Source organism: Carlito syrichta, unplaced genomic scaffold, assembly GCF_000164805.1.
Source record: "Carlito syrichta isolate Samal-C Ts95f unplaced genomic scaffold, Tarsius_syrichta-2.0.1 Scaffold305195, whole genome shotgun sequence".
Lineage (NCBI taxonomy): Eukaryota > Metazoa > Chordata > Mammalia > Primates > Tarsiidae > Carlito > Carlito syrichta.
Window position 1 is genome coordinate 326,978 of NW_007249291.1, and position 25,218 is coordinate 352,195.

Consider the following 25,218-nt stretch of genomic DNA (forward strand, 5'->3'; position numbering starts at 1 on the left):
GAGAGGCCTTGAGCTAGACACCCAACTAAGCTGCTCCCAAATTACTCTCAGAAACTGTGAGATTAATAAATGCTTGTTATTTGGGGCATCTAAGTTTGGGGATAATTTGTTATGCAGCAATAGATACCCAGTACAATGACCTAACAGAGAAATGTGCTATCCTGAAGTAAAAGCCATACAGATAATTAGACGAGGATTCCTCAATTGTTGATAGGTTCTGAGAAGGGAGAATAAGCCTTGGTCCGCCATTGCCATTTTCGATATCTTAGCCAAAGGAACATATTTACAACACTGATTGTCAGTGGGAACAATAGAGTGCTGCCCTCAAATTTTTTTCCAGAAATTTGCAGGACATTTTAGGTTTTTATAAAGATTGGGGTCACTCTAAAAGCATCTAGCAGGCAGGAGGCAGGGATCCTACATGGCCTGTGGCACATGGAACAGCACCACACAATAAATAATCATCCTATCTTCTTACCAGTTTAGAGTGCCCTGCTGGACCTCCATAAAGGTAGAAACAAAAACAGTTCAAAATGGTCAGGACTTAGAAATTCTGTCTTACACTGAACTCAGTTTTTATAATTTTAATATATAATGAATTTTCCAGAAATAGAACCACTGTGTAAATCATCAGAAGATTATACTTTTTGCTTTTTTAAAGCCTTTCTAGAGTTGTTCAAAACAACATCAGTGGCAACAGAATCACCAACAAAACATACTTGTACTGTCTGAATTTATACCTGAACGATTCTATACATAGGTGAAAATATCTGACTACTTCTCATGTAGCTATAAGTAAGCATCGCCTATTGAAATACACATTTGTTTATGTTAAGCTACATTCCATTTATTTCTCCTGTGTGTTACAGTTATAGTACTATATTGGTCTAGCAGAAATTGATGTGTTATACAGAGGGGACCCCCAAAAAATGGAATTTATATATAAAAGTTGTGTATTTATTTTTACATGTTAAAACTTCAGTTACCTTCAAAGCACTCTTCATTTGACGCAATACACCTATTGAGATGCTTCTTCCACTACTCAAAACAGTTTTTGAACTCATCCATTTTGAAGCCTGTTAGTGCTTCTGCTGTTTTTTTGTTTCACTTCTTCCACATCGGCAAAATGTTTTCCTTTGAGGACTTTTTCCATCCAGGGAAACAAAAAAGAAGTCACTTGGAGCAAGATCAGGTGAATAGGGAGGTTATGGCACAGGGATCATGCCATTTTTAGCCAACTGAACACTCAGCATCATGTGGACAGGGACACTTGTAAATCACCCATCATGAAATGGGTAAACTCATTGAAAGAATCTCCCCCCAAATTCACTGAAGGAGAATGCAGCTTCTCACAGCAACATTAGCTGGTACACTGATGCCGATGGGTTCCTAGAACACTTACCTAGCAGGGGAAACCTGTACTACAAGGGACCTTCCTCCAAAAGATAATTCCAGGGTTTTTTTTGGGGGGGGGTCCCCCTGGTATGTTCTGTAAATTTTATTTCAGATCATAAGGAAGCCCTACAATATATGTTTTAAAGGGGGATATTGGATAGCATAGTGGTGGGAACCATTGATCTATATCATTGCAGATATACTGAGAGACAATGTGTTAGAGTGGAATGATAGACAGATCTGGATTCAAATCCTGGTTCTAACATCTGCTATGAGTTAGCAATCTTTTCCTTTCAGGATTACATTTTCTAATCTATAAAATGAGGTAATAACTACCACTTTACAGATTTGGGGAAGGAGTAGAGGTAATGCATTAAAGTATTCAGGATAGTGGCTAGCCCATTGTGGGTACATAATATATAATGAATTTTACATAATAATGATACATGTTATGATAACTACATGTTTTGATCCATTCTATAATGGGCAAATCAATCTCTTTATTCTCCCAGGCATGCTGGGTGGAATGCCAGCTTGATTCTGAAACCTAACAGTAGTCATACTTAAAAATAACAACAGAGAAACCCAGTGAGATATAAGGATTCATTTAGCCTCAGAGGTAAAGACAGCCTCATCCACCATGAGCTTGGAAATAGCACATTAACATTATTCACAAGAAAAAGGATCTCCTTTTATTTCCCATTATAGAATAGCATTTTCAGCCATATTTCTGATGCAGAGAGTAACTATCACCCATACTATACAAAAGGTTTTACCAAAGCTATAATGAAGACAATGACTTTGGGATCTACACTTCTCCCATAATCACCCTGAGCCCCCCTGTCCTCATCCCTCCTGTCTACCAGAAGACAATGGTGTGGCTGCTAATGGGGAGGGTTGGTATGTCCCAGTGTACCTGTCTTCTTCTCTATTCTCCATACTGATTTGTGGACAGAACCTCATTCTGATCCTACCAGACTGTTAGAGTTGTGCTGAAATGTCTTCTGTCATCCTTCAACTCTGTCATCATTGCTGCTGCTTATGGAACTCAGGCCAGAAAGCCAAAGCTAGCACTTCTCCTCCAATGAAATGGCAAAGACTGGTCATGGGCAAGAGAGAATAAATAGTATTAAGACTTTAATTCAGAGACATTCAACTCTCCCTTGTCAGGGAATAATTGTTTACCTGCATTACAGACACCCAGAATCTGAGAGGGGTACATGAACCCATCTAGCCAGATCTGGTGTGAGATTCATTTGCTAAAGACTCCCAAGAGAAACTCTTAGAAGGAGAGTAGCCCCAAAGTGTATGGAATAGATTTAAGCTGTTCCTCAAAGTGACCTTGCATGGTTAAACAAATCTGGATTCATTTTCACTGTGCTTTTTAAAACAATCACCTTCTTAGCATTAGATGGAAACAGTAATAAAAGAGGGAGCTCTTCTAGTCAGTACACATTAAAATAAGTCATTTAAATCCAATGTTATATAGATATTAGCACTAAAACTGCAAAAAACAGTTTTTAAGAGAAAAAAGATGTTAAGAAGTATCAAAATATCAGCACTTTTCTATAACTGATGTATATATAGAAGATATTTAAATGTAAATTATCTGTGAACAAAAATGAGAAGTTCAGAATAGTACAATAACAGAAATGGTTATTGAAATCATCTGAAATTTCCTAACTTCCACAGTATCAAATAATGATATGACAGTCTAAGTTGCTCACAGAATAAGATAACATTAGAAAGATTTTAGTAGACATTTTTAGAGTTTCACAAAAGGAGGTCCCGGAAGAATAGAAGATGGTTTAGATAATGCTATTATTTAATCAAAAATGTCAAACACCAGCCATCACACTACCCACTTTTTAAAGTAAAGGAAGCTAGGAACTAAAGGGGGTGGTTAAAAAAGAGACAGAGGAAGAATAAATGACAAAAAGAAAAGAAAAATAATTATAGAGAGTCTAAAAGATATGAGGGTAGATTGTAGTTATGCAGTGTTTTTGTCTCAAAAGTTTATATATGAGTTAAAATGTAATAAAAGATTAAAAAGCAATATGTACAGCTTTTTGCATGTCAATCATGCCTCAATAAAGCTGGTTTTTTTAAAAAAGATGAAGAAAACTATAGAAATTAGCACCTTGCTTAAAGGATGAGAAGAGGCTTGAATTACAGTAACTATTAATGTTAAAGTTCTTATATTCCTTTATACTTCCTACCTCCATGTGTATGGTTTTTACTGTATTGAAATTTGATAATAAATTCCTCATTTACTTTTTAACTGTAACCAATCTCTTTGTTAGGGTTTGATTCTTTGGGCGATTGCACAGGTGTTGAGAATAAGTAGCAGGTGCCACCAAAGTATCAATCCCAGAAGAAATACAATGTTAGTACATTTCACTTCATGCAGTAATTGATTTTCTTAAATTTAAAAAAAAAGTTGTGTCAGTATAAAATGTTGGTGAATCTGCTCATTTTTTGAATGGGAATATCCCAATCTCCATAACCTTTTTATAATTCCACATTTTCAAGTATTGGAAAACAAAAACAGACTAACTGAATATTGTGATTAATTCAGGGTTAACAAAAAATTCCTGTGTCTCAAACTTACGAATGAAGATGTTTCTTAAATGTTAGTCTTCCCTGGCTTGGGAATGGCTGACTCCCCCCAGAGTAGCAGGGTGAAGGATTGTTCGGCCTATTGAGACGACTGCCAACCTCCTAAGCTGGGGCTGTCGGTCAAGGTGGCAGAGCACCAGCACCTGAAACCCTCTGAACCCTGTCCATGGGCTCACTGAAGTTTTTAGCACTAAGATTTGTCTGAAGCAAAGACATTTTCTAGATATATGTGGAATATTTGACATTGTCTGAGTTTTTAAAAAATTTCCATTTTAACCCTTTTCTTTTAGAAAATAACACTATCATATGTCAAGTGGAATTTGTATGTTTTAATAAAATAAACAGATGAAGGGTAGTTTGCATGTTATTACTTAGCTAAAGTTTTATATTATTAAAATATTCTGAAGATGAATAGCTCAACAAAATTAAATATGCTGTAAAATAAAAGAATGCAGCCGGGTGCGGTGACTCAAGACTGTAATCCCAGCATTTTGGGAGGACGAGGCAAGAGGATTGCCTTAGCTCAGGGGTTCGAGACCAGCCTGGGCAACTTGGCGAGACCTCATCTCTACAATAAACCAAATAATTAGCTGGGCAAGGTATGCGCACCTATAGTTCCAGCTACTTGGAAGGCTGAGGCAGAAGGATCGCCTGAGCCCAGCAGGTCGACGCTGCGGTGGCCGTGAGCATGCCACTGCACTCCAACCTGGGTGTCAGAATGAGACTTCAACTCAAAAAAACAAAATAAAAAGAATGCAGCCTTTTACATATGTAAATAAGCAACCAGGATAGTTTGCATTCTCAAAAGTCCATAATACTCCATAAATACAGACTTTCAAGTTGACATATGTGGTGTAGTATAAGAAAAGATTTAAAAATTTTAAAACTATTAAAAAGATAAGAAGTAAGGCAAGTTCTTCATGTAATATTAAAAAACATATAAAAAGCCATAGGTTAAGAAGAGAAGAAATTAATCTCTACAGAAACAAAGACTCCAATAGGGTAAAAAGAATTTAGAATAGTTATCACAAGAAAAGTACCCAAGCATGGCAAGGGAGCACATGGGTTATTCTTTTCCTATCTCCAAGATATCAGTGTTTCCACATCCCACAGAAAAGGAAGAAAATGAATAATTGCCATGAATAAATGTAATATATGAATTGCAAAAAGCTTTTCAATTTCGTAAGATCATTCTGTAGTCGCTTCCAGTATTTTCTTGTCTAAGCCTTTACCTAAGGATTGAAGTGTTTCTAATGATAGTCAAGTTGCACTAATGATGTGGTCCCATTATTTAATTTATTATATCAACACCTTCATGTAACCCAGTAGTAAATATGTATGTATGTGTACATATATATACACATATATTATGTATCTAAATAAAAAATTAGAATTATGTTTTATTCAAAAATGATTTAAAAGTTTGGCCCTTTGATTCTGTAAATATCCCCATTTAAAACATTTTCAAAGAATATTGTGATGACCATTGCTTTCTGTAACTTCTTTTGTGTTTTCTTGATAATACCTAAAAATTAAATTTTGGCAAAAGCAATAGAAGCTAACATAGGAGAATCTTGCTCTGATCTAAGAGTAGGAAGTCCTTTCCAGCAGTATATAAACATAAAGATGATCTTGAACTTGAGCTATATAAAAAAGCAAAAGTTCAACACTTAAAAAAAGTAAAATGACAACTAGCAAATCAGAGAAATATTTGCAATATGCTATATTTCTGTTGAATGTTTCTGTATCCAAACCTTTTCACGGTGATACAAATATTGTAAATGTGTTTGACAATATTTTATTGACTTGTCAAGAGAATCTGTGCACAGTGTAGGTGTTGGGAACAGTTTTAGTGCTATTTTTTTAAAAAATCTAAATTCTGAAGTTTTTTATGTTATGATTTAGCATCATGTCTGAGCTCAAACTATACTCTCAAAACTTTGAGGACAAAAAGTATCATGGTCTAGGGGGAAACAAAGTAATTTAAAAGCCAAAGTAGTCAGTACTTGAATAATTCTAACTTTTGTGGTGGTTTCCAATGGAGAAAATGAAAGTAATCCCTCTTCACAATTCGGCTCTATGGAGTGTTTGGGAGACTGAATTGTTCTTTTCCCATTTGTTAGACCAGGGAATTTTTAAGTTTCCTTCCAGCTCTATAATTCTTTGGTTCTGTGAATATCCCCATCATTATCATTACATCGCATTTTGCTTAAAGAATGCTAAATCAGTAGTCTCTTATCTTAAATCTATCTTTGTGAGAAAGAGCAGTTTCTTCATGATTAATGTATTTGTCAAGTTCTTTCCAAGTAGCAAATTAATTTATTGTGTTTTTCACGAATGCAAATTAAAGCAGTGCAAACTATTGTGGTAAAACTTAGCAGTCCTTTTTCACAAATTAAAGCTAACTGATTTAATGTTAATGAAAGGAACTATATTCAAACACAAATTTTAATAACTTGGGAGGAAAGAAAATCTTACACTTCATAAGCTTTTCCTTACATCAAATTCATGTAACTTGAACAGAAAGTCATTAAAATGTAATTGTCTATAGTGAAGCCTATATTAATTATCTTGTAGGAAAGTCTGAAAAGTTCTGTAATAAATGTCTGATCCTATGCATCCCTGGGAAGGAGAATTGTCTATTGATTAGGTAATTATCTCAAACCAAGGATCCCAGGCTCAGTTTTTGATGATCACTGTCTTTTTTCTTTTTTGATATTCTGATCAAAACCAGAATTAAAACAGGTATTTTTAAATAGGGGAGTATTTTGCTTCTGTTCATATTGCTAATATAGAGTACCAGTAAATATTTAATAAAATATTTTTCAACTTCTTGGCTCATAGATCTCAGTCTAATATTCTTTCTGTGTGTGTATGCACGCATGTGTGTAAAGCATCTTTCTTAGTGGAATGAGACTTTAAGAGTGATTTTAGAAACAATTATGTGAGCTTGATTCTATCATACTTTTAAGATTATTTAAATTCACTTCTGTGGGACTGTACAAAACAAAGGCATTTCCAACCCCTAAATCCTTGTGTTCTTCATTAGTGTAACTATCCACAAACCTCATTTTGCATACTTATCCTGAAGCTCATGAGAGACTCACAATCACTATTTTCTTTTGCTTTTTTGTATCAAAATTGCATTTGTGCTTGGTTTTCACTCATTGCAACAAGGGGAAATGCTAACTTTATATACAGACTAAACATAAGTTATAGGAGCTAATTTATGCTCACATTTTTTAAAGGGTTAAATTTGTAGATGCTAAGTTTGATTATACTCATTTTTTACTGGCATTTAGGAATTTTTGCATAATAATAAATGCTCCTGGTTTTTCAATATTAATATTTGCAAGGTTCACTAAATTTAAAATGTAATACCTGACTAGATTTAATGTTCACTTAATTCTGAGGCAAATAATTTTAACTGAGAGAGAAATCTAAAGTACAAATCTTCTTGACTCATTCTATCATATTTTTATGTCATACTAAAAGTCATAAAAATAGACGAAACAATAAAGTTAAAACTGAAGTATATCCAAAATTTTTTGGCTCATCTACCTATGAATAAGAGAAATGCCAGGTATGAAATAGCCTAAGGCTTGAGTAGGTCAGAGGGTCCAATTAATTTATCATGACTCCATTAGTGGTCACTTTTACTTTAAAAGAAAATGACCTCAAAGCATCATAGGCTTCTTGTGATGAACATGTGCAGTATTTTTCACCCACTTTATAGTTTTTATCTTGACTGTCTTAACATCTTTCAAAATGTCATCAATGATTAGGCTACATTATGAGATAATTAATATGAACTTTTATCTCAAATCTAATTTTGAGTAATATTAGAACAAAACGTATGTCAATATGTTAAAGATGGAAAGTTGAACAGATTGGTTTTGTATAAAAAAATTGTCCTTCTTTTTAGTTCACCTTACTTTTCAAATACTAATCCAGTATAAATGTTTAAAGAAGGTTAAATAGCCTGTGAACAGTGTCTCATTTGAAATTAGATGGAGTAGTTCCTAAAATTTTTCTATAGAATGTGATATAGATTCTTACGTATTAAAATATTAGTCATTTTAAAGTTTAGGAAATATTTCCTCTGAACTTGAACTTTGGAATATGGCTATGGTTGAATAACTATGCCCAATTCACACTTTGGTGCCAATGTTCTGTATTTTAACGTTATTTTTATGTGACATCGTATACCTGGTTTCCTTCTTCTAAGCAGGCCTTTCCCCAAATTAGTTAAAATTGCTGAACAACACATTTCATCCCACAGTCATTCTAGAGATTTATTCCCTTCCCTTGGAAGTTGCCTCTGCCATGTTTAATTGCATGCCTAGAGGCCATGCTCAGAGTTGAAGTGTAGCAACTCTTTAGTCAGACCATGAGCTTCAGAACACAGCCTAATCATACATACCATGAAGGGCACTGTAACTAGATACTTATCTGAACAATTCAGCCAAACAACAAGACAATTCAGTCACCTGCAATTCAATCGTTAGTTTTATTTGAATCAAAATTAAATTCTGAATATAACTGGTTTAACTAAAATATTCACCTGGGTCAGTTCTGGTCATATAAGTAGCTCTGCACAAAGACACAGCCACATTTCATCAGGCAGCTCAGTCAACATTTTTTTAAAAAGGAACATTTTTTATAATCCCCTACAAAGAATGCTCTAAATTTACAGCTGAGTGGATGGTGGATGCCTACGCATGAGCATTAGAGTCTGCTTTTCTGTATACTGGCTTTCCATCTTTGCAGATTACGATCTAGAAATAATGAGTAGCCCTTTGGCACTGTGGCTCACTGACTCCTGACCAGTGTTTTTACTCTCCATCCTCTTCTCTCAATTAGTACTTGACCAAAAAAATAAAAACAACCTGCCTGTTATTTCCAACTCTAGAAAGTGAAATAGGAACAAGTATAATTAAAATGTGCAGTTATTCATAGAAGATTTGCTTTTGTTCTGATTATTATGATCCCAATTTGTCAAAATGCTTCAAATACATACTCAAAAAAAAAAGGTGAGCGTAGCTGAAAGTATCAGTCGATTAGACAATTATAAGTAAGCCATTTATTTGTCTTTTCAAGATTCTCTTTTACACTGTGTTGGGACAAGTCATAAATAAACACTTTTGCAAATAAAAATTGTAATCTTCATTTCTCCAACTTTAGTAAGTGAAAGTTGGGCTTCAGAGACTATGATACCAAATCTGATGAAATTATACTTTTTAAACCTGATAGTACCATACTTCTGCTTGACTTTCTTAGATTTAATACCTCTAATGTGTATAAGTTTCTCTCTTTTATTTAAAAAAAGAAAGAAAAAAAAAAAAACCTTTTCCTCTAATTATGAAACTCATGAACCATTGGACTGAAAGTCAGAGGCAGCTGGGTGGTGAACTGGCCCCTTGCCCAGACCTCAGAGCGAGACTAATTTGAAAACCTTTACAGAACACAGCCCAGAGCCTACCACTCACAAGATCTTGATCTAATCAACCATTGATCATAAGAGATTTCCTTTATTGACCTGAAAGCAAGTTTTCTCATCTTCATGCCAGCTAAAGCACTTACTGAAAGTAGGGTGATGGCATCCAAGGTGAATATGCCTAATAAAGAGAACAAAGCTTTCCATCTCTCCCCACAAATGACATTCTGGTTCTCTCTCTAGTTGACATTCTGTAATGATATATGTTAAGAGTTTCTATCTCTGTCTATTTCTTAACCCACTTCATTGCCATCCTACAAGGAACCTACGGTTAGCAAGGGGCTCCTTCTACAAATACACCTGGCAAATCACTTAGGAAGCATGTTTGCAGAAACTGTGGAATCAGTGTAGGAGAATTCTCTTTGTGTCCAGAGGTACCTTGGAGTGAATGCAGGGCAGTATTTATCCCCCTGGATATAACATCAGAAAGTTCCAGATTGCTCTGAAGCCTGTTCCCATTATGAATTTACCTGCCTGTGAAGTTTGAAAGGTCCCCACTAGTGGTGACTCTTTGTGACACTTCTCAATCTATAGTAGCTCAGAGGCCACTTTGATTGTTCCCAAAGGCAAACTGGAGCAAAATGATACTTTTTACACTCAGAAGGGTCAGCATTTATGGGATATACTCAATCAGATTCTCAAAATTGCTTCAGAGAATGAAGGTTTCTTTTATTTATATCATCCTCCGTTAAAGGAGGCCATTTAACCAAACTGCTTCCCCAAAAGTCCCTATTTTGAGTTACTGGAGAGAAGGTGTACTATCAGGGTCCTGGATCACTTAGCAAGCATCAGAGGAAAGGTTTCAAGTTTGTTTTGAGAAATACACTGTCCAAGTCTACTGCCTTTTTCTTTAGCAAAGGAGATTTCTCAAGGATCAATTTGGCTACAGACATAACTGTTTTTGCTAAAATGCCTTTGGCCATTAAGTTATCTGTAATAACTTTTGGTAAGGTAAGATCTAAGCAATTTATAATAATATTAATGGAAAAAAATCATGATTCTTTATAGCATTTTTCCCTTTCATTTTATCTAAATGGCTAGAAGTAAGGATTTGCATGATTTAACCTAGGTTTTTTTGTTTCTTTGTTTAACCATGATCTGAGTTTTATATGGACATAAATTTGCTTTACCAATGGAGTTTGTTAAGATAATATTTTGACTTCGCAGAGATAGTTGTATATTTTCTATTTATTTTAATGTTGAACTTTAAAAAATATTGACTGCTATGAACTGAAGGGAACAGAAATATCACCCTGGAAAATACTAAAATGTATTTTTTTAGGTGATAGCTTGTCTTTTAATATTCATTGTGGTATATCTGTGCTATGTGATATTACAAACTTTGTATCTTTCTCTTATTATCTTACATAAATACTATGGAAAATAATGATGCACATTACTATAACACTGATTTAAAATTGTAACCTAATTTGTTGTAAATAGGTGTCTGTGCTTAAAATTAACCCACGCACACATGCACACACTCATATGTGTTGATTCTAACTTTGTACGAATCTCCTGAGAGAGATCAGAACATGAAAGGTGAACTGATTTTTCCCTCTGGGAAGCAATTCCTTCAGGAACTGAGGGAAGCTTATGGTGGGACTTCCAAAGTTGATTTAAAATAGTTAAAGTCTCTCCAAAGACATTTGAGGAGTACTAGTGGCTAGTACTTTGTTACCAAGCCAGCGTGGCAGCTGTTTTAATTTTTCATCAATCTTGTACACATAGCCACAGATATTAAAACCTGTTTAGATACAATGTTGACCAAGGCACTGAGCCAAATGGTTATTAGTCTTTCAATCTCTGAGTATAAGCATGTCCAGTCCTTAGGAAGGGGTGTTAACACTTTGGGAACACTGTCACCATGCCAGATCATCTTCCCTGGGTCAACTTTCTTGAACAAGAGATTATCTATAGCCACACTGATGCTTCAGTATTCCCTCCTCTGGCCTGCATTACACCCACCCTGCACTCAGTGACTTCTCTGCAACTGCGTATAAGGATTAGAGAAGCATAGGAATCAGCCCTATATTTCCAAATACCTCTAGGGTAAAACAAAACCAAGGCTTCTAATCAGAATTCACTTCCTTAGTAGCACACAGCACCATGACACATTATTTCATTCTCATTCAGGTAATATTTATTGAACATGTGTCTTAAACTAAGCATTGGAACAGAAAAGTGAATAAAAACACAATCTCTACTTTCAGGGTGCTCCCAGTTGAAAAGAATAGACAGAGTTATAAAGATAAAATTGTAGTGTAATGTAAAGAATTAGAAAACTCAATTGAAAAGGAAAAAACCCATCAGATTGTTTTAGAGATTGCTAGACAAAAGATCAAGTCCCAGCCTGGTCTGTGACACTGCCTAGCTTCTTTACTCCTCAGATGTGAAACTTACAGCCAGCTTCTTGACCAGTGTTGTTAACATCATAGAGACCACACCTAACAGTAAGTAAAAACCATTCCTAGTATTGCTGGTGTGATTCACACTCTTGTAGAGGTATGTTGAGTCCTTCTCAAGTCATTAAGGAACAAGACCAAATGTATATTTCTAAAGAGGGTGTCCTTGAATCAGTCTAGTCACCTGACTTCTCAGTGATAACTGCAGCAGCCCATTTTGTGGCCACCTGCAAGCACACATGGAGGGGAGGCCAGCAGGGATGTCTGGGTCCTTGCCCTGGCCTGCTGAAGAGAGGCAGCTGTAGTCATAAATGTGTAGAGCCAGAAGTGATCTTAGCAGCCACCTTTTCCAACTTCTTTCCAAATGGACACTTTCAAGGGACATTTTGAATTTCAAGTCAAGAAAAGTTTGGAAGCCACAAACCCAGCTGGCTTACAGTCATGGAATTTGGGGGCTATCTGCACAAACAGAAACAGGATCCACAGGTTATAACTGGCTACTGACTAGTCTTCTTACAGTCTGTGGACAATCTCAGTCCTGGTTTCTCCTACCTCTCTGGGTGTTCCTGTCTTCACCACTTCTCAGTCCTCTTCTTGGTCTTCTCTCTTTCACATTCTATTCTTTCTATCAGGGAGCCTCATCCACTCTCATGGTAAAGGCTGATAGTTCTCCACCCAAGATCGACACACATCCCCTTCCTCGGCCCAGTGGTGGAGAGTTGTTGCTCGGAAGCAGGACTTGCCAGTGTCATGGGAACAGTATTGTGAACTTTTCTGGCCCAAATGGTTTAAAAGGAGCTGTGCCTTTTCTACCCTCTCACCTTCTACCTGTTACCTAGATGCTAACGCTCAAGGTGACAGTGAAGACCCTGGGATGAGGATGACAGAAGTGTCATCAGTCTGAGGCCCTGAGTAGACCAGTGCTTCTCTCTCTGCCCCTCCCCACATTCTGACACAAATCAGGAATACTTTACATCAGGAGAAATAAACTTCTATTTTGTTCAGCCATTGAAGTTTCAGCCTTTAACTATTGCAACATTACCCACCTATGTCATTACAAAGTCTAGTTTCCACCCATGCAAATAATTCTCAATTCTACATCTCTGAGCTAGACTTTATTCCTGAGCTTTCACACCTCCGTTTCCCACTAGACATCTCCACTAAGATGTCCTACAGGTCACCAAACTCAGTTTGTCTAACACCAGACAAACGATCCATTGCCTTCCTTTTCACTGGCTGTTCCTGTTGCATCACACTCTGGTGAACTGCAATTGTGCACACCCAGGCACCCAAGTCAAAAAAACCGCGTGTCATTCTAGAATCTTCCCTGTTTTAATCTCACATAATAATCTCTTCTAAATATCTGTCCTGTCCATCCCTTTTCTCTCCCCTTACTGCCACTTTCTTATCCAGTTTTAATAATAGCAGCCTCCCTCTCTACTCCAATCTGTCCTCTATGCGGCACTAGATTATCTCTTTGAAATAAAAATCTGATTATGCCTTTCCACTCCTTAAAATCATTCCATTGCTCTTCCTGGCTTGCAGATTAAAAATCTGTGTCCTAGTTTGACATCTAAGACTGTTTCATGAGCCTTTTTCTACCTACCTCTCTGTGTTCTCTCTTACCATTCTCTCAGTATTCCGCCCACAACGTACGTCCTGAAGTTTCTCAAATATTCTTTCTCGCCATGCTGTTGAATTTGTAGTTCTCAATATCTGGAAAACACCGCCCCCCTCATGCCAGTGTTCTACTTCCTTCTCATCATTCACGCCTCAGAGATTATGGCTCTTGGGAATCTTCAAGCTCTACACCCATCTTAGAGATCTCACCCCATCTTTCTTTTTTTACGGCTTTCTTTTTCTTCATGGAACTTGTCTGTGTGCAATTGTTAGCAAATCTAGGAGCGCCTGCATTATTGCCTTAGTTTGATGCTCTTTGAGAATAACCGACTACAGCACTTTCTGCAATATGCCCATGCATGTTTATCAATTTAACCTGTGTTGCCACTCACTCCTATCTACCATCTATGGATGAAAACAATACATATATAGTGCTGCGGGCAATGACGGGCTTATATAGTAAGTATTCAATTGATGATAACAGAATCATTGCTTTTGTATTATCATTATTGGTTTTGTTTTGTTTTTGTTTTTGAGTTGGAGTCTCACTCTGTCCCCCAGACTGGAGTGCAGTGGCAGCTCCCGGCCACCGCAGCCTCGACCTGCTGGGCTCCGGCGATCCTTCCGCCTCAGCCTTCCGAGTAGCCAGAATTACAGGCATGCACTACCACGCCCGGCTGATTTTTTGATTTATTGTAGAGTTGATGTCTCGCTGCCCAGGCGGGTCTCGAACCCCCAGGCTCAGGCAATCCACTCACCTCAGCCTCCCAAAGGCGTGGGATTACAGGCTGAGCCACCGAGCCCAGCTTCATTATTGTTTTTATTACTGTCAACATTAATTAATGTCTTTAACCATAACTGATTTCACATTTTTACCAATTTTTGTTTTTTTTCTTTTGACTCACAATCGTGTAGCAGACATTTGCACCAGCATAGCAGTTTCCTTCTTATGACTGGAGATGAGCAGAGTGCAAGTCAAGGAATCTGAAGTCGTGGGTTCAGGTGCCACCATTACCACCAACTGTGTAGGCCTAAACTAGTCATTTATCATGCTATGCCTTGATTTGGCCGTCTGTGAAATCAGGATAAAAATAGCTTCCCACTTCAACAGAATAATTGAAAAACAACTTAGATAATAAATGTTAAAGCAATTGTTAACTCAGGAAAATGGATAAAAGTTAGTTATTAGTAGTATTTCCAATAACACAGGTAGAATTAATGCAAACAGTGCTTTCTCTTTTGAATTTGTCATTCCTCTATTTTCCTGTTATCCTTTTCAATTATTTTCACATTCTCTAATGAGTGGACAGCACATGTAAGTCATGTATATCTTCATGAGCAAGTTCTCAGTTTTATTATCTCAGACATGAAATAATTCTGCCTTGAGGACTGAACTGCAGAATCACCTCACTGATGGTGTTGTCTAAATGGATGCTCTGTGTGAGTCTCTGAGTCTATCTTTCCATTTATTTTTTTTTTTCCTTATTTGGCATTCAACTCATAGTAAACATACTGGTTTTTTGAATGAATTAGGTAAGGAATGAATGCTACTAATAGAGGCAAAATCTTTGTGTTCCCAGTACTTTGTCTACTGCTTCCTATTTGACTTCAAGTTTCTCCCTTGATGTTGATGATAATAATGATTATCATGATGACCATGATAGACATTTTTGAACTCTTACGTACCAGGCACTTTTCTGAGTCCCCTATATCTACTCTTCACAATAACTCGGTCAAAAGAATCCATGCTCTTGATCTACTATATTGTAAGCCCCATGACATACAGAATCTTTCATATCTTGTCTGTTTGGTCCGCTGCTAAATTCTGGGGGATGAGAGCAGTGTCTGGCACATAGTGGGCCTTCAAGAACTAATTATGGAATGAGGTTATCTGCTCTTCAGTTTTTTTTTAATTCTTAGGGCTTTGGAGTTTTCTGGGCATTAGTAGTAAGATTTTGATTTCTTATTAGTTTTAGTAACTATTTTATTATTAAAATTTTTAACTAAATGTGCATAATACTTTATCATTTATAAAATGCTTTCACATACATAACCTCATTAAGGCAACCAAAGACATGCTTTTCCAATAAAAACACAAGAAGACAATGTCTCTCCCAAATGAGAAAAATAAAATATAACTATTATTATAATAACACTAATCAACTTCTTCAATGAGTTGTAAGCACTTAAATTAAGGATGATTAAGGCTTAAAATAAGGAATTATCATATATCAGAATTGTTTTTCTAATTGAAATAAGAAAATGCCAGAAATATTTTTTTCCAACTGGCTTAGAAAAAGGGAATTCCCAACTGAGTTCCAAATGTACTTATCTCTATGGAAAGGTAACTGCAAGGCTAATTTTGGTGAGTGTCTGTAGCTCTAAAACCAGTGGCAAAATATTTTAAATGAGCCAAGTAAAATTTTCTAGTATGTAATCAAAATCAGAACTGATGAGATCTAAAAGAAGCTTTACTTGCTAAGAACCATTAGGGTTTACATTAAACCAAGATTTGGGATAGTAATGGCTATGATTTACTCAGCACATTCTAACCAACGAGGGAACAGTTCATATCAAATTTAGGGAGTGCTCAGCAATGCTGTAGGAAAGTGTTGGATAAGATGTTAGAGTAGGATTAAATTTTCTATAAGTAGAACAGTATGTCTTTACATGAAATTGTAACATAGTATGATGTGTTAAAGGCCAAGAAAAATTTTATAACCAGAATACAATTATCATTTGTATTTGAAATTGGTATCTGTAGTTGTCATTGGGCACATCCCTTGAACAAACTCTCAGACAAATATGACTAGTCCATTTGTCATTCTGCTGTCCTCAGCACTTGAAATATTTCAATTTTTGTTTAACAATATAACCTTTGGAATTTTGCCTAATAATGACTTAAGTTGTGCTGGCCTTCCAACAGATAAATTAAAATGGAAATGCATGTTTTCTAATTATGCATCCAGCCCTACTTGCATATGGACAAGAGTGACCACACTGAATGTTAAATTAAGGTTGCACAATAACCAGAATCTGTGTTTCATCAAAGTTTCCCAAAGTCACTTTCTTAATCATGTGAAGGATAGCCAAGACTCTGATACCAGTAGTATGTAGCTATATACAATCAGAGGGAAAACATTTAAACATCCCAGCATGGTATTTCCATTTAAATCTGATTACAGTGAAATAAAACTGTAGCCATTTAAAGGTTTAGAAGAACTACAAATACAAGCAGTAAAAGAAGACAGATAGTAAATGAGGTAGTAAAACATTTCAGCAGGGCAAACAGTTTATAGCACTCATTCAGTCGTCCTGAAGCAGACTGTGCAATTCACTACAGACCCGGCACCATTCCCTGAACTCCACTTAAACCTGCAATTAACCTTTCACGCCTAATGAAGCTGTTTTCCTGGAAAATTAAAATATATAGTGGTGCCTGCTTTTACACAGACTTCGGAGGAGAGCATTTCAAAATGAATGACTTTTTGAGGCTTTTGTTCAAATGTAAAATGGAAGTGCTATGTTTGTATATAAAGTGGGAATGTTCTTTCCAAAGCAATTTCATTTGATGTGCAGTATTTTATTACTGTACTTATTAATTGTTCTGCGTAATTGTAAAAAAACACACATCAGTAATTTTATGATTAGATTGTTACTGCTGAAGTCTACTACTATCATTTCATTTCCATGAGGGAAAAACCAAAGTTTACTAACAATAACTAAATTCCCAATGTTTCTCCTTGGTGGTTTTTGTTGCAAATTTAGTGATTTAAAAAGATATATCTACCATTTAAATATTTAGCAGTTAGTCATTTACATTGCTTTTCTTTAGGGCATGTTTGCACATATTTAAAGAGAAATAAAATGCTTACACTTCAAGATGCAAATATTGTTTTGTTCTAAGATTGTGAATGAGGGTCTGATTTTGGTACATGTTCTACTTATTTACAAAATAGCTGTGATGCACACTTGTGTTCATTTCAGCAGTATTTATAATAGCCAAGATATGGAAGCCACTTAGGTGTCTATCAATAAATACATGAAAAAAGTTGGCAAAGAAAATGTATACATACACAGTGGAATACTATGCAGCCTTTTTAAAAAGAAGGAAATTCTGTCATTTGCAACCACATGAATGAAACTGGAGGATATTATGCTAAGTGAAGTAAGTGACGCTTAGAAAGAAAGACAAATGCTGTATGATTTCACTTATATGTGGAATCTAAAAAAGTAGATCTCATAAAAACAGAGTAGAAAGGTGATTACCAGAGGCTGGTGTGAGGAGCCTGAAAGGGAGGAAGGATGGGGAAAGGGAAGATGTTAATCAAAAGCTAAAAATTTTCTGTTAAAATGGAGGAATACAGTTTAGTGACCTGCGGCATTGCATGGTGACCACCACTAATGATAATGTGTTGTATGTTTCAAAATTGCTAAAAGAATATATTTTTAACATCTTCATCACAAAAATATGTTAAGTTGGTAAGGTGATGGATATATTAATTTGCTTGATTGAATCTTTCTACAATGTATATATAGATCAAAACATCACATTCTATATGTACAAATATATGTAATTATTATTTGTCAATTTTTCGTACGTTTTAAAAATAGCTATGGTAACTCTTGGCATCTAATCTAGTGACTACCGAATTGCGCCCATTTTCTGAAGGAAATTTCAGTGCACCAAAGGAGCCTGCTCCCTTCAGTTTGCTCTGCCCTGGTGAACCAGAGCAGCCACTGGTGATGCTCCATGTTAAAAAGCACCAGTTTGAAACACCAAGAGGCCATGGGAAACAGAATAGGAAATACAAGATGGGACTTTCTTTCGAGGTTTATAATTCATATTTAAATAACCTAAATGACATAGTGTCTGGTATTTAAGAACTAAAAGTGGAAAAAGGTAAAGCTTATAATAAATATTTAAGCCCCAGCGTTCTTCTTGAATCTACCAGTATATTTTGATGTAAATTCTGCTAGCCTGCAGCGTCTGTGCATCATCTTGACATGGTAAATGAAATTCCTTTAGACCGCCAGTCTAAAATAATGAATTGTTCCCCCAGTTAATTGTATTGCTTTGATAACAAGGAACTATGCTAGGCCTAGAGAACACAATAAGTGGATTTCATCAGATGATTTGTGTGACGTTTTGAAAAATGATCTTCTGGAGTGACCTGATTTTAATGGAACTCTAACAGCATGCCGCATGCGCCACTGCCCAGCATCCAATGGGGATGAAACACTTCTGCTTCTTTCTGCTTCTTATGATACAAGGAGTATGGGATCATCCCCAGAAACCCTCTCACTGAGGGAAATTCTCAGGAAAGCCTAAACAAGGAAATCGTGTATGCCAAAAAATGGCAGCACAAAGAACCTATTTCTAGGTTGCTTTCATCTTATTGATACACATATTTTGTGTCACACAGCAAAAGATCTCAAGCTACCCTTGTCTCTTCATTGACAATGTGAACATAAACCAAGACCCAATCAAATGAAAATAAGCAAAAACTATTTGTTCTGAACTTGCTATAGCAAGAGAGTCAGTCATTGTCACTTGTTTTGGGGCAGTACTGAGAGGCAAGCAGAGGAGTGGAACAGCTTTACAATGAAAAAAAAGGGAAGCCTCACTGTGGCCTGATTAGAGGCCATTGGCTTTGGGGAGCCATGGGTGGGATAACTAGAAGTGTAGGCTTCTATGTGAGTGGTTAGTGGGCATATTTGTCTTCCTCCAATTGGTCCTAAGTTGCAAGTGGGGACAAAAATTAGGGAAGCTGTCAGTTATTAACCAAGTCCTGGCCAACTGGGGACAATTGTTACAGAAATTATTGTTTGACTTCATGGACTGTTCCTAGAGATAGCAGTCTGACTTCCTATATGTCTGGCTTAGAATAGGCTGGCTTCCTGGGCTGGTTATTGAAGATAATGGGTTGGTTTCCTGAGAGAGTGTTGCAGAGTGTGGCCCAGAATCTATTTTTTATATATGGCCTAGCCATTGTCTGTATATTCAGTCTCTCACTAGCACATAAACATTACGTTTAGGGAGTGAGGAGAAGTAATATTGTCTTTTTTAAAGAGCTACTGACTTGGCTTTTCTTTTTATATCATTGCCTGGAGAAATGTACATTTTCCTACATATATATTACTATGTATGCAGAATCTGTAAATGCAGTTGATAGTTACATTTTCATAGGAAAGGACAAAAAAACTGTCAAGTTAAAAATAAGCATGATTTGCAATGTTATGTGTAAATTAAGAACTGAAATATGATGTATGATTTTCAACTGAATGTGTTTCCAAGCTTCAGAATCATTAGTAAACCCAGGACATGTTGTAAGAGACATGCTTTAATTAGACTTTTTACTTCATATACCCCAAAATACAAAGCTATAGCAGCAGTTTTGAATTAGTAAAGGATTTCCTGTTTTGGCAACTCAAACAGTTTACTTCTCTCCCAGTGCTATTTCTTCCAAGGAGAACAACATTTGCAGCCACATGTAAAAGGAAAAGTATTATTTTTCAAAGTTTCTTTGTACTAGGTCATGACAGTAGTTTAATAAATAATATGATTTCATATTTGAATGTTTTGATGATTGAAATTAGTGTAAGTGGTCTCTGTCCACATTAAAGAAGACATATATTATTTGTCACATTTGGCTGTCTATGGATAAGATAGTGCCAAGAATGAAGTAGCGGCAAGTTGTAAATAATGACAGAAATATGCCTGGAGACCTGTGAAAACTTAGGGTCTGCCTGAACTTTTAGTAAGCACAACTACAGTCTGTGATTTTAATAATAGTAGTAATAATAATAATAATGATGAACTTCAGTTCCATCATTTAAAGAAATAGGAAGATAATTATTTACTCCAGCAGAATAAATTGTTAAAATATCTATGTTGGACACCTCAGAAGTTCACATGTGATCTTCAAAGGCCAGGAAACAATTTTTATGTAAACTTTGAATTTGGAATATCTCTAAGAAATTCAGGATAACATTTAGTATCCTAAAAGGACACATTTCTTAACAGCAACTCTTTTTTTCTTTTTTTTTTTTTTGAGTTGGAGTCTCACTCTGTCACCCAGACTGGAGTGCAGTGGCTGCTCCCGGCCACCGCAGCCTTGCCTGCTGGGCTCCAGCGATCCTTCCACCTCAGCCTTCCAAGTAGCTGGAATTACAGGCATGCGCCACCACGCCCAGATGATTTTTTGATTTATTGTAGAGATGAGGTCTCGCTGCCCAGGTGGGTCTCGAACCCGCGGGCTCAGGCAATCCACTCACCTCAGCCTCCCAAAGGCGCGGGATTACAGGCTGAGCCACCGAGCCCAGCTAACAGCAACTCTTAAAAAGATAAATGTTTAAGATTATTAGCCTAGTCAGTGACTTTTGTATTTTGTGATCCCTTTTCTTTTTTTTTTTCTTTGAGTTGGAGTCTCACTCTGTCACCCAGACTGGAGTGCAGTGGCTGCTCCCGGCCACCGCAGCCTTGCCTGCTGGGCTCCAGCGATCCTTCCACCTCAGCCTTCCAAGTAGCTGGAATTACAGGCATGCGCCACCACGCCCAGATGATTTTTTGATTTATTGTAGAGATGAGGTCTCGCTGCCCAGGTGGGTCTCGAACCCGCGGGCTCAGGCAATCCACTCACCTCAGCCTCCCAAAGGCGCGGGATTACAGGCTGAGCCACCGAGCCCAGCTAACAGCAACTCTTAAAAAGATAAATGTTTAAGATTATTAGCCTAGTCAGTGACTTTTGTATTTTGTGATCCCTTTTCTTTTTTTTTTTCTTTGAGTTGGAGTCTCACTCTGTCACCCAGACTGGAGTGCAGTGGCTGCTCCCGGCCACCGCAGCCTTGCCTGCTGGGCTCCAGCGATCCTTCCACCTCAGCCTTCCAAGTAGCTGGAATTACAGGCATGCGCCACCACGCCCAGATGATTTTTTGATTTATTGTAGAGATGAGGTCTCGCTGCCCAGGTGGGTCTCGAACCCGCGGGCTCAGGCAATCCACTCACCTCAGCCTCCCAAAGGCGCGGGATTACAGGCTGAGCCACCGAGCCCAGCTAACAGCAACTCTTAAAAAGATAAATGTTTAAGATTATTAGCCTAGTCAGTGACTTTTGTATTTTGTGATCCCTTTTCTTTTTTTTTTTCTTTGAGTTGGAGTCTCACTCTGTCACCCAGACTGGAGTGCAGTGGCTGCTCCCGGCCACCGCAGCCTTGCCTGCTGGGCTCCAGCGATCCTTCCACCTCAGCCTTCCAAGTAGCTGGAATTACAGGCATGCGCCACCACGCCCAGATGATTTTTTGATTTATTGTAGAGATGAGGTCTCGCTGCCCAGGTGGGTCTCGAACCCGCGGGCTCAGGCAATCCACTCACCTCAGCCTCCCAAAGGCGCGGGATTACAGGCTGAGCCACCGAGCCCAGCTAACAGCAACTCTTAAAAAGATAAATGTTTAAGATTATTAGCCTAGTCAGTGACTTTTGTATTTTGTAATCCCTTTTCTTTTTTTTTTTCTTTGAGTTGGAGTCTCACTCTGTCACCCAGACTGGAGTGCAGTGGCTGCTCCCGGCCACCGCAGCCTTGCCTGCTGGGCTCCAGCGATCCTTCCACCTCAGCCTTCCAAGTAGCTGGAATTACAGGCATGCGCCACCACGCCCAGATGATTTTTTGATTTATTGTAGAGATGAGGTCTCGCTGCCCAGGTGGGTCTCGAACCCGCGGGCTCAGGCAATCCACTCACCTCAGCCTCCCAAAGGCGCGGGATTACAGGTTGAGCCACTGAGCCCGGCTCCCTTTTCTTTTTAACACCATAAATTTCTCTCTCTCCACAAATGCCTTCTCTTCTGATTTCAAATGTATTTGAGGCTCCCTTTTCTTTTGAAAAAGTACATACTCATATAATCCTATGCATCCACATATATTTCAACTGACCTTCCTCCTTTCCCTGTGTCAAGAGGCTTTATTATCTCTTCCTATTGCCAAATGTTGTATACATGGAACTTATGTTCCGCTGGCCACACTTTCTCTCACCCCATTCCTTGCTTAACTTCCAGGCTTCTATCCTCAGTTATAGAGATGACTCAAAGATCACCAAAATCTTGTTTGAGAAAATCTAGTGGTCTTCCCTGCTGGCCCATTTGGTACACCATGAGCTCGCTCCCTTGACTCCCACAACACTAGACTAGGCTAGCTTGCCCTCCTCTTACAGTGCCCATGCCCCTTCATTGGCATCTCTTTCTGTTCATAAATCTCTGGAGTTCTCTTCTTGCCAGGTCATACTCAAAGCTCACTTAGAATAAATCAACCTGCAGGAATGAAATAATTCAATGACATCTTACACAGGCTAAGATCCAAAAGTGAGGTCTTCCTCTAGAAGCAACACATGGAGATATCTGTGGGGGCTCGGGGATTGGGTCAGCTCAATTCAAATTCGAGTCTCCAAGTCCTTGGAGAAAGGAAAATGAACTAGTCCTCTGGTGACCTCTTCTTAAACAAAGCCAAGCAATCTGGCCTCTTGATTTAGTACAGTGATTTGACACATTTTGTTTTACTCAAGAATTATATGGGACTCAACAGAAATTAAAATGATTCATGTGTAGCTGTGATAAGTCAGATAAGTGTGTATCTGGTTGACCCACTGCTTATATAAATTTAGTAAAGTCTTTATTATCTCTGAGCATCTTACCAAATGTTCTTGTCAATCAATGGACAAACATGCAACAAAACAAATTAATGTAACAAAACAAGAGTGTTTTAATCAGCTATGATAGCTAGAATTCTGCTTTTGTGGTCATATTCTGTCAATAATACTTAAGGTCCTTTTCAAATATTAAGACACTTATCAGCCAAATTTCAACAGGTTGTCTTCCTTCCATGTCCCTTCGTGCATAGCATAGCTCTCTACTTAGGTGCTTTCTTACGTCTGAAAAACAGTTTGAGAGGATAAAAAGACAAACCACAGAATGGGACAAAATATTTGCAAAACACATACATGATTTTAAAAAAAACTAACCTGGATGGACTTAGAGTCTAATACTGAGCAATCTATCACAGAAACAAAGAACTGAGTATTACATATTCTCACTCATAAGCAGACCTTGAACAATTATTGAAATGCTATAAGAAAAAGATAAGCAGTAGTGGGAAACTGCTGCGGGGAGCGGGAATGCGGGATTGCCAGTAGTGGGAATCTGCCGGCGGAGGGGACATACCTCATCAACAAGGGTACCTGCATAATGAATATTTGTATACCTAACCCTGAATTGTACCCCACATCTTTAAAATAAAAAAATCAAAAGTAAAAAAAAAATAAAGATTACAAAAAAAATCTAGCATCAAAAATCTTCAAAGAACTCTTAAAACTCAACAATAAGCAAACAACTCAAAAGAAGGGAACAGTCACCTCACTAAAGAAGATATACAGATGGTAAATAAACATATCAAAAAATGCTCAAAATCATATGTCACTATGGGATTGAAAATTAAAACAACCATGAGACACTGCTGTACACCTACTAGAATGGATAAAATTCAAAACACTGACAAAACCAAGTGTTGGCAAAGATGTACAGCAACAAGAACTCTTCTTCATTGCTGGTGAGAATACAAATGGTACAGTCACTTTTGAAAGACAGTTTGGCAGTTAAGAAACTAAAAAAAGCTAAAACATAAACTTACCATATGACCCAACAATCAGGCTCCTAGATATTTATGAATTAACAACTTATATCCCCAAAAACCTGTACATAGATGTTTATAACAGCTTTATACACAATTGCCAAAAGTTAGAGCAAGAACAATCAAGATGTCCTTCAACAGAGGAATACATAAATAAACCATGGTACATTCATACAATGAAATGTTATTTGGTGATAAAAAGAAGTCAACCATTCAGAGACCAAAAAAAAAGACATGAGGTACGTTAAATACATATCTCTAAGTGAAAGAAGATAGTCTGAAAGTCTACATACTGTATGATTCCAACTCTATGACATTCTGGAAAAGGCAAAATTACAGAGACATTAAAAGAAGATCAGCGGTCGCCAGAGGCTTAGGAGAAACAGGCATAAATCGGTGAAGCATGGGGGGATTTTTAGCACAGTGAAATCATTTTGTATGATACTGTAACCATGGATAAATTACATTATGCATTTGTCAAAAATTATAGAACCATACAACATAAAGAGCAACCCTAATATAAACTATGAATTTTAGTTGATAATCTAGTATCAATATTGGTTAAATTTTTCTGTAAACCTAGAATTTTGTTCCTAAAAAGCAAAACAAAACAAAACATAACAAAACAAAACACAGTAACATTGAAAATTCCTTTTGCAACCAGCCTGGGCACCTTGGTGAGACCTTGTCTCTACAATATATCAAAAAATTAGCTAGGTGTAGTAGCACTTGCCTGTAGTTCTGGCTACTTGGAAGGCTGAGGTGGAAGGATCACTTGAGCCTAGCAGGTTGACGCTGGGGTGGCCGTGAGCGTGCCACTGCACTCCAGCCTGGGTGACAGAGTAATACTGACTCAAAAAGAAAGAAAGAAAGAAAATTCCTGGTACATCCATCCAGAGCTAACTTGTGTTCAGACATAGAAGCTAAGTTATAGAGTCATGTCTATAACCAAATGCAGTGTTTTGTCAAAACATTGAATTTGATTGTCCAACGTCAGAATCAGTTAA

General features: G+C 37.2%; 1 protein-coding gene across 1 annotated transcript in view; it reads left to right on the forward strand.

The window, feature by feature from the left end:
* LOC103263629 (attractin-like protein 1) overlaps window positions 1-25,218 on the forward strand; it is a 239,969-nt gene that overhangs the window by 210,851 nt on the left and 3,900 nt on the right. The gene's annotated exons all lie outside the window — the stretch shown is intronic.